The sequence below is a fragment of the Notechis scutatus genome, chromosome 3 (genome assembly GCF_049901735.1).
Source record: "Notechis scutatus isolate UNSWTSFEM ecotype Mainland chromosome 3, rNotScu1.2, whole genome shotgun sequence".
Lineage (NCBI taxonomy): Eukaryota > Metazoa > Chordata > Lepidosauria > Squamata > Elapidae > Notechis > Notechis scutatus.
This window is the reverse complement of record NC_142011.1, coordinates 178,193,679-178,205,228: the sequence shown is the minus strand read 5'-3', so window position 1 is coordinate 178,205,228 and position 11,550 is coordinate 178,193,679.

Sequence of the window (11,550 nt, the reverse complement as noted above, 5' to 3'; positions counted from 1 at the left end):
AAATACCTATAATCTGAGCAGTTGATATCATACAAATTAAAGGAAGGAAGGAAGGAAGGAAGGAAGGAAGGAAGGAAGGAAGGAAGGAAGGAAGGAAGGAAGACCAAATTGGGAGCGTCCTATCAAATTCTGTACCTGTCAACAGTGGTGTCCCCCAAGGCAGTGTTCTAGGACTAACTCTTTTCATACTCTACATCAATAACCTCTGTGATCATATCAAGAGCAATTGCATTCTCTTTGCTGATGATGTAAAGCTATTATATAAAATTTTAAAAAAATAAAATATTACAGTTCTGCTTATTCTAGTAATTCTAGTAATATTTTATTTATTTATTTATTTTTGTCAAATGCTTACAAGATAATAGGTATAAATAAAAACATAGTTATGAATACATGGATACATATAAGAAAAATTTAAAAAAATAAAAGAAACAATAGGACAGGGACGGTAGGCATGTTGGTGCGCTTATGCATGCCCCCTACAGACCTCTTAGGAAAGGAGTGAGGTCAATAGTAGACAGTCTAAGGTTAAAGTTCTTGGGGTTTGGGGAAGAAACCACAGAGTCAGGTAGAGTATTCCAGACATTGACCACTCTGTTGCTGAAGTCATATTTCCTGCAATCAAGTTTGGTACGATTAACCTTGAGTTTGTATCTATTGTTTGCTCTTGTGTTGTTATGGTTGAAGCTGAAGTATTCATTGACTGGTAGGACATTGCAATGTATGATTTTATATACTATACTTAGATCGGACCAAAGGCGGCGTAGTTCTAGGTTTTCTAAGTCTAGAATTTAGAGTCTGGTGGCATAAGGTATTCTACAACGAGTAGAGGACTGGAGAACTCTTCTTGTTAAATATTTCCGGACTTTCTCAACTGTGTTAATATCAGATACATAATGTGGGTTCCAGACTGATGAGCTGTATTCGAGTATTGGTCTAGCAAATGTTTTGTATGCTCTAGTTATTAGTGTAATATTACCAGAGAAAAAGCTACATAAGATTAGGTTAACAACTCTTAACGCCTTTTTGGCTATGTAGTTACATGGGCTCTAGCACTTAGGTCATTAGAGATGAGTACTCCAAGATCCTTGACAGAGTTTGGATCATCAGCAAGGTCTTGACTATTCAGTTGGTATTTTATTTTCTGTTTTTTTTTTTTTTGCCAATATATAGGACAGAGCATTTATTTGTTGAGATTTGAAGTTGCCATTTGTTTGACCATTTTGATACATAGTCAAGGTCTTTTTGAAAGGTAGCAGTATTGTCTGTGGTGTTGAATAGCTTTACATCATCAACGAAGAGAAAGCAGTTGCTCTTGATATGATCACAGAGGTCATTTACGTAGAGTATGAAAAGAGTTGTTGTCTGGTTGACAGGAATGCTTCTATCCAGTTATGCAGGTGTCCAGAGATACCGTAAGATTTTAGTTTTAGGAGTAGTTTGTCGTGTACCACTGAATCAAAGGCTTTACAGAAGTCTAGGTAGATTGCGTCTATTGCTTTGCCCTGATCGAGTTGTGTAGTCCATATGTTTTTGCAGTGTAAGAGTTGCAGATTACAGGATAGTTTTTTTCCTAAAACCAAATTGTTTATTAGAGAGTAGGTTTTTTGTTTCTAAGAGGATGATGGATTGGTTAATAATTGATTCCATGACTTTACATGTGAAACAGCATAAAGAGATTGGTCTGTAATTTTCAACTAGGCTGGGGTCTCCCCTTTTGAAGATGGGGATGACTGTGGCTTGTGACCATAGTTTTGGCAAGGAGCTGGTCCTGAAAGATTTTTCAAAGATTATGCTTAGAGATTCGGCTATGGCAGTGGGTAGCTTTTTAAAGAAGTAGGCACATATTCCGTCCGGTCCAATAGATAGAGATGGTTTTAGATTGCATAGTGCTTTTTCAACATTGTCTTCTGTAAAATTGATATGTATTAGATCATTGTAGTTGTCTGTGGTTCGACTAGGAAATACTGGGCACGATCCATTGCTGTTTACAAATACTGAGCCAAAGAATGTGTTAAGGAGGTTGGCTTTAATAGTGTCGTCGTTGCAGTCTTTACCATTAGTCTTTACCATTAGGTCCTTTCAGGGGTGGGATGGACTTTGAGTCTTTTAGTTTGTTGTTTACAAAATTGTAGAAAGCGTGGGTTGAATTGGTGCATAGAAGGTTTTCTTCTTGTTTAATGTGATAATTGGTGCATTCAGTTTTTATCTGGTGGCATAAATTTTTGTATCAGCTTTTGAAGTTGGCAACGTGACCAGATTTGTTTTTCCGCCAAAGTGATTTCTTTTTGGATTGAAGCTTCCTTATTGTTATGAGTAATTTGTTTTTTCTGGTTTTGGGAGTTGTTAATGGTACACATAGTTTGATGACTCTTTTGACTTCAAGTAAAAATATGTTGTAATGGTCTTCTACAGTATTGCATCCAGGTTGTTAACAACTTGTAGCTCCTAGGCACAATACAAATACAAAGTTGTGACTGCCAGATTAAAAATGCTTATTGGCAAATGATAGAAAATGCTGGAGCTTTGCAGGCTTTTTGTAGACAGCATTGGACAAAACAGGTACTAACATCAAAAAGCCACGTTTTGCTTCCTAACTGATGAAATTTTAAAAAAATCCCAAAAGAATCTATAAAGGAAAGTGCATACAATTTCATATGAGAATAAGGTGTGTCATGCTTCGATTGTAAAGGAACTGACAGATAACAATGAATCTTTTGAATTGTCCAGAAATTATTAGGTGGACTGAAATCAAACTAGTATTTTGTTCACTTTACATTAGTGATACTGCTCTGAAACTCATTCTGTTCAATCATAATGGACAAATTGGCTATAGATTACGATTCTATACTACTGGGAACATGGCCATGGTTACCCTTCACTGAATATGCGAAGAGCAATCAGAATACATAGTACTGAAGCAATTGAAAACAAACTTTATATAAAAATATATGCACTAGTGATTATGTTGTATAATGACTTCCAGTTTGGCTAGAGTGCTTTTTACAGTACAGTTGAGTAATGGATTCTGTATCCTCCGATGGAGCCCAGTGGCTTTTCTGGTTTTGGCCTGGAGATATCCAGGAAGTGATATAAAGCCCAATCGGGCTTAATAACAGCCTTTGTATTCTGTCACACCCTGGGTCAAAACCCCTAGGATTTTAACTTATGTGAGCTATCCTGTGGATAAAAGCTGCATTTAATTAGAGTACCAGGGAAAAATCTCACTTAAGATTAGCATTTTTATATAAGTGAATCATCTTAGTGCAGAAAGAATATCCTTTTCTAAATTAAAAAAATAAATGAAAAAAACAGTATAAAACAAAAATATGGTGGTTATGGATTCTCCCAAGGGGAAACACACTATAAAGAGACTGGTGTATCTATATAATAAACCAGAGTCAATGTGCTTAAGGCATGGACTGGTAATTATGTATAGTTATGATTATGGGCATTAACATTTCCACAAAAGAAGTATAATTACAAGGAAAGCATGTTTTTAATGCTTACTTTGTACTTTTTGACCTGGGTTTCAATTTGGAGACATCCAGGAAATTTTGAGCACTATATAAGAGTGAGTGTGTATGTGTGTGCATGTATTTATCACGCCAGCAACCACTGTAATAATTGCTGGTTGGTAAATTTAATGAAAGAGAAGTAAAACTCAGAGACAGCATTTAAAATGGGAAAAGAAAATGTATTTTTTGACTTCACATAATATGAATACGAGCCATTTTGATATCCCCGTTATGTATAGATCACTATACTAGCTTTTCATAATTGATCCATGGATCCTGGAAGATATTCAAAACATTCAGATAATCAGATATGTAAAACTCAAGACCTGGGGATCATATCCTGCCCAGAGTGCTTAGATCTGGCCTGCAGGGCTGCCCTGGAAACTGCTAAGAGTCGTCACATGGTGCCTCTGTCAGTGAAAATGGAGCTGGGAAGGGCTGTATGTGGAAGGGCTGCATGTGCCTTCCCAAGCTCTGTTTGCACTGGCAGAGTGTCTCAGGAGGCTGTTGCAGCTGAAAACAGCTCACAAGGGCTGCAGGCAGCTTTTCCCACCTCCGTTTTTGCTGGCAAAGGGTTGCAGGAGCCCGTTACAACTGAAAACAGAGCTCGGGAGCCAAATTTTGCTGGAAGAGTGCTCGACCATCACAGGCGCCTCTGACATGAGTAATGTCAAGCTGGCCCTGCCCATCTTGGTCACACCCACCCTGCCTCCCCCCAAGATCAAACACAACCCTGATGCAGCTCTCAATGAAACTGAGTTTGATACCCCTGTTCTAAACAATGAAACACTATTTACTGGAATGGGGTTTTGAGTTGAACGTGGGGAACAAATAATTTGTTCCAATGTCACCCTTCTTTTTACAAGCAGCCTAGTAGCTAGACTTTTGATTATTGAATTTTGATTATTGGCTAGCATATTTTTGTTTTGCCAAGAAAAGCAGTTATATTTAAGAACAGAAGTGATGAAGAATTAAAGCGAACACAACATTTGGCTCTGGGGCTTAAGTCATCCTAAATTCAGATTCCCCTTAAGCATCCAGCTAATCCATAGTGCAGCTCCTAATAGTTAAATATCTTGTAGCATGTCTGAACTCTTCCTTGAGAATCCCTTTTTAAGCTTTTTTTCCCTTGATTTCTCTAGACATTCATGCTACTCTGACAACCAAGTGGATAGTTTCAATTGATTGCCAGGTAAAACACTAACTCAGCAGCTGGAAAGTAATTTTGGAAAGCAGTTGGGATTTTTGCTTGTTGCTGGATAGATTTTTCTGTTCAAAAAATTTGAAAAGGTTTTATGTTGCTATCAAAATATTCAGGAGAAAATTTGAAATAAGACTTTTTGGCCAGATAGAGATCTGTAGTATACACATCAGTGTTTCTATTCTTCAAGATATTTCCCTCCCCCCACTTTTTGTAGGGTTAAGTATGAAATGAAAAATGGAGGATGGAACAAATATTTTGTGCTTCAGAAGCGGAGCTAATTCTGCATGAATCATGATTTGTCTAAAGTGTAACGTAAATCATTTAGTCTGTTTCAGAATAAGAAAATATGATGCTTGAAAAAAATGCTTAAATATCAAATCTGTAAAACATAGATTTTACTAGAAATCATAAGAGTTCTATTATGCCCAGGAAACTGTCCAAAGTAAGGTTTGAAACCCATAGGACAAGTTTCTGTTAGTTATCCCCATGATAGCATGAACATGCAAACATCCCATGCTTCAATGGACCAGCTGTTCATTTTTCATGAATCAAATTATTGTGAGTTTTCTCCAAATATGCAAATATGGATGGCCTGTTAATGTCCCATTTATTTGAAATATATTTCTAAATTGTTTCAAGACTTAGCAAGACTGTAAAAGACCACAATATCAATGATGCCCCAAAGATACTTTTTCAAGAGGCAACTGGACTTTCTAGTTTTTCTTTGAAGATGTTTCATTTCTCATTCAAGAAGCTTCTTCAGCTCTGAAGAAAAGCCTTCAAAGAAAAACCAGAACATCCAGTTGCCTCTTGAAAAAGCACCTTTGGAACAACCATGAACCTGGATGACTGTGGATCTCCATAGACAACAGCAATGATGCTTAACCAAGTCAATGGTTAATTTATGAACCTTTGCTTTGAAGCACACACAAATGGTTGCTTCAGGTTTCAGAGCTTTTTCTTCTGTAACATCTGCTCTTTGGAATATCCTTCCCTATGAACTGTCCCATTATCTGATCTCCTGAAGTTTTAAAAAATGCTTTAAATGATCTTATCAGGGGACTTTGAAGGACTAGAAAAATATTATTGCTTGATATGGTTGTAATATCCAATTGTTGTATAAGTTTCTAATAACTTGTCAGGTTTGTACAATGTAAGGCATGTGCACACTCTAAAGAAAAGTACTACTACTACTACCACTACTACTATTATTATTACTACTATGTTTATGCAGCACATTTACCATTACACAAATACAGCATCTTCAGTTTTGTTACTTGTTCCAATCTTATTGTAAAATATTTTGTCTTTTTTTTGTATACCAAAAATCTTATGAACTTTCTGCCATGCTATTGTTGTTGACAGTAAATGAGATTGCCAACAAAACCTCTTTGTTTTATCTTGCTTCCACATGGGGAGCCACAGACAATTTCTTCCTTGATTTAGAAAAAAATGACAAATCTTTACTTTAATTCTAGAAACAATTACCTTTGTTCTATCTGAGATCTAACTCAGATACAATTCAATGTAAGCGTGAACACAAAAAGCTTATCCCAATACAATTGTTTAGAACAATTGTATCTTGTATATCATATATGTGGGCATAATACACTATTGAGTTATTAATACATAATTTTCATATAAATATCAAAGCTTCTACTTTTTTACTATTTTTAAATTTTTCTTTCAATTCCCTTTGGCTCTTTTTATTTTAACACATCTTAATCCCTTTATTTCTTCCCCTCTGTTTTTATTATTCTTGATGTTCTTTATTCCCAAAATAATCACCTTCCCTGAAAGTCATTAATTATTATCACATGTTCCTTTTTTTTCCTCCATGGTATTCATAAAGTACACATATGGATAGATCCAATAAAGTTTGCAGAACAATCTGTTTCTCTTCTAGCATGGTTGCTGCTGATTCTCTCATTCCTTTTTGGGTGAACACGACATGGTCACAAAATTCACTTTCTCAAATATATGCACACAAGAGTGCTCACTGTGCAGTGAAGTGTCTTTTACTACCCATATAGCCAATGAAGGAAAGAAAGAAAAGATAATTTCACCCATCAACTGTGACTCACTGTTCTTAGGAGAAATCCAGATTAAAGCATGCCAAAGGGCTCTCTAACTTCTGATCTGACACATCCAAATAAAGCTGTGTTGATCCTTTTAAGAAAATGGATCAATTGTCAAAACTGTTGTTACTGTTAGGAAGTTATTTTCCTAAAACTCAATTGCAATCTGTCTTTTTAAAAAATCTTAAATCCATTGTTGCATGTCCTTCACTCTGGAATAGGAGAACAGACCTTGACTTTTACATTTTTTTTCTTTTTACAACCCTGTAATCCCTTACTTCAGGGTAGAGTTGGGGTGACTGAGTGGACTGAACATTTACTGGCCAGATGCCCTTCCTGGTGCCTATGCAGATTTCACAGCAGATATTTTTTTTCTTTGCGCCCTAATAGAGAAATATCTGCCTAGGATTGAACTCTCAACCTTCCAAATGGGAGGCGAGAGTCTTCCTCTCTAGGCCGCTCAGATTTTGACTTTTTAATACATGACATTATTTAAGGTTAGAGTGAAGAGTGCCAACGTATTCTGCTTCAGTCTTCTTTTCTTAAGGCTAAAAATACCCAACTCCTTCACACCATATATATACCATATAATGCTATGTATTTCTATTCCCCCACTCTTCTTCTTTGCCCTTCTTTGAATCAATTTCAGTTTCTTTGCATCTGTCTTAACTTGCTGTACCCAGAACTGGGCATTCTACCTGAAGTAGGATTTGATCAAAGAAGAGTAAATCATTTTTATGATTTGAAAATTACACTGCTATTGATGAAACTAATAACTATACTTCCCTTTTTGCAGCCACATTATGCTGCAGGCTTATATTCAATTTGCAATCAGCCAGTATTTCCTTCATTATTGCCAAATCAGGTATCCCTCATCCCCTGCATGTTCATTGCCATTTCCTAAATAAAGAACTTTGAGTTTGTCTCTTTTAAATCCATTTATCTAACTTGTCAAAACCATTTTGAATTTTACTTCTGTCTTACACAATTTAAGCTATCGCATTCCATGGTATGTGATCTACAAGTTTGATAAACATTCTTTCTTAGGTCATTCTGTGTTCTCCCAATCTACCCTATTGGGTTATTTGTTATGAAGAAAATGGGAAGCAATAATATTAAGTATGATCAGAATGAATTGACCAAATATAAAAAAATGATATACAGTATAATAATAATACATTCAATCTAAACACCTAGCTACTATGAGACCAGCAGTAATAATAATTCTTCCCTCCATGGATACCCTTGTTAAGGGGGAAGGGCTTCTTGTGCTCTAATGAGAATGAGAGCTAAGCTGGCAGTAGCATATTTTACTAGAAGGGTCATCCATGCCTAACCTGACATCCACTGAAAGATGTCCAAGTATAATTCTTCCATCTCACCTAATTTTCTGACAGCCTTCTCCTTCGGACATTGGAGAAAGTCACAAGATCATTTATCTTTGCCTTAATACTAAACTAAATAAAAGTAGCCAAAATACTGAGGATAGTATCCATTTATTGCTGGGTTTCTTGATTTTAAAGAACGTTATACCTGTCTCATTAAATACTCTTGTACAGGTAGTCTTCAACTTACAATATTTCATTTAGTGACAATTCGAAGTTACAATGGCACTGAAAAAAGTTACTTATGATCATTTTTCACAATTGTTGCAATATCCCCATGGTCATGTAATCAAAATTCAGGTGCTTGGCAACTGATTCATACTTATGACAGTTGCAATGTCCCAGGATCATATGATCATCTTTTGCAACCTTCTGACAAGCAAAGTCAATGGGGAAGCCAGATTCACTTAACAATCATCTTACCAAATTAACAATTTCAGTTACAAATGTGGCAAAAAAAGGTCATAAAATGGGGCAAAATTCACTTAACAAATCTCTCACTTAGCAACAGAAATTTGGGCTCAATCACGGTAGAAAGTCAAGGACTAGCTGTAGTTGAAAAAAAGAAACCAAATTTCAATAAACTGAACAATTATAATAGGCAGCTAAAACTAATGGAGAAAGGAGCTTAAGATGACTAGATGAACAAGAACCTAAAACCACAATTCCAAAAAGTAGAAAAATCCAATGAAATTACAGAAAATGTTTAACAAACATCTTAAAGTAAAATAGATCATATATGTTAGTTGGATAGAAAGATCAGTTACCATGTAAGAGGGCACACCAATAACCTGGAACTGTAAAGAGTGTTTTAGCAAAATAAAGCTCAGAATAAGCAAATATGGCTTTTTAAAAAAATGTTCAAAGTAAAAGAAAGAGAGAAAATTCCTTATACTGGCTGCTTATTGGATGGGGGAAAATATTAACAAAAATAGTAACAAAGAAAATGCAGAGCAAAAGGTAAAGGTAAAGTTCTTTGGGTCAAGCTGATGATTTGTGGACACATCCATGTAATTTTCTTGTAAACAGAACAGAAGTCATTCATTAATGGTTTCTCCCAACATTTAAAAAAAATGTTCCAGTCAAAACTATAGCCTTGGTGTTTTCCATCAGTCTCCTATCCAAGTATTCAAAGATCTGTTTCTGTATAGTTTTATAGTTTAGATAAGCAAAGATTGGCAGAGTTACTGCTCTGAGGGCTTATTTCCCCCCAAGAGACTTCCACCAGGCAATTGCAAAGGACAAAAAGAAGGGATAGATCAGTTTTCTAATAATATGACCAACTTTTTATAAATTGTCTTTGAAAATTCCTGGAAAATGGATAAAATGCCAGAAGACTGGAGGGAAGCAAATATTTTCCCTAATTTTTTTTAAAGAGTATCCATAAAATTTATTTATTTATTTATTTATTTATTTATTTATTTATTTATTTATTTATTTATTTATTTATTTATTTATTTATTTATTTATTTATTTATTTATTTATTTATTTTGTCAAGCGATTATAAGATAACAGGTATAAGTATAAACATAGTTATGAATACATGAAATTGATACATATAAGAAAAATAAAAAGAAACAATAAGACAGGGATGGTAGGCACGTTGATGCGTTTATGCACGCCCCCTACAGACTTCTTAGGATAGGGGTGAGGTCAATAGTAGACAGTCTAAGGTTAAAGTTTTTGGGGTTTGGGGAAGAAACCACAGAGTTAGGTAGAGTATTCCAGACACTGACCACTCTGTTGCTGAAGTCGTATTTCCTGCAATCAAGTTTGGTGCAATTAACCTTGAGTTTGTATCTATTGTGTGCTCTTGTATTGTTATGGTTGAAGCTGAAGTATTCATTGACAGGTAGGACATTGCAATGTATAATTTTATATACTATATTTAGATCGGACCGAAGGCGGCATAGTTCTAGGTTTTCTAGGTCTAGAATTTCAAGTCTGGTGGCATAAGGTATTCTGTGGCGTTCATAAAACAGATTATGAAAACTATCTGTAAACACATAAAAATGTTGCTAATTATAAAATCTAAGTTTGGTGTAGTGGTTCAAGACATCAGTAGACTTCTAATCCCATCTTAGACACAAAGTCAGCTGGGTGACCTTGGGTCAGTTGCTATCTCTCTCTCATCCCTTGGGGAGAAGAGACAATAGCAAATCACTTCTGAAAATGGTGCCAAGAAATTTGAAGGAATTTGTCCAGACAATCATCATGCTGTACAGTACTTCTGTAACTAGTATTTGGAGGAAAGCTGCAAACACCCAGAAATTATACTGAATCTTCAAGATTAATAGACCTTGAAAGATCTATCTTCTATGAATTTATCTAATCCCATTTAAAAACTATCCACATTAGTGGTTCTCATCACATCTTCTAATAAATTCCACATATTTACACATTGTGAATACATATTTTCTTTTGTTGCTTCTATATTTTTTTTCTAATCAGCTTCACTAGATGATCCTTTGTCTTATAATTTTTTGAAGCAGAATAATATATAATCTTCCTGGCCACATTTTCCATGGCATGTAGGATTTCATACATGTCAAAAACTGGTACGCTGTCTTTTTTTTTAATATGCAGGAGTTCCAGGCTTAATAATCTTTTCTTGCAAGAAGGGGTTTGAGATCTCCTACTTTTAGATACCATCTTTTGCACTTTTTACAAATCTATGTCCTTTTTCTGTTACAATAATCAGAACTATTCATAACATTTTAAATATGAAAGCACCAAAGATTTGTATAAGGACATTACAATGTTGACAATTTTATTTCCAGTTCCTTTCCTAATTATCCATAACATAGGATTTGTTTTTTTCACAGCACACTAAGTCATCATCTTTACTGAGCAGTCCACAGAGATCTTAAGATGTTTTTCCTAGTTAGTTTAGACAGCTCAGACCCCATCAGTGTGTGTGAGAAGTTACAGTTTTCTGCCCTAATGTGCATCATTGCCTAAATTTAATTGCATTGCCATTTGAAGGAAGTGGAACAGATTGAAAGATGGGCATCCAAGATGGTACAGGGATACAGACTGAGGCCATAAAGTAGTTTGAAATTTTCCCCATCTAACGCTACATGGTCATGACTATATCTTTGACAAGTAATACTTTTAAAATTGAATTACTCTATATATACTTCTACATCTTTGCCCAGTTGAAGCACGATAGTCTTGAGTATTTCAAGTTGCTACTCTTTCAAAGCAAAATTCTGTTAAACAGGTGTTAGCTTTAAATTTAATTCAGATGATACTGGAGCCTTTAAAAGATTATTATTATTTTTTACAAAATACAGATTACATGCTAAGGAGAACTTTAATTATCTACCAGAAGCAATTCAAATCCTCATTGTAATCAAAGAAA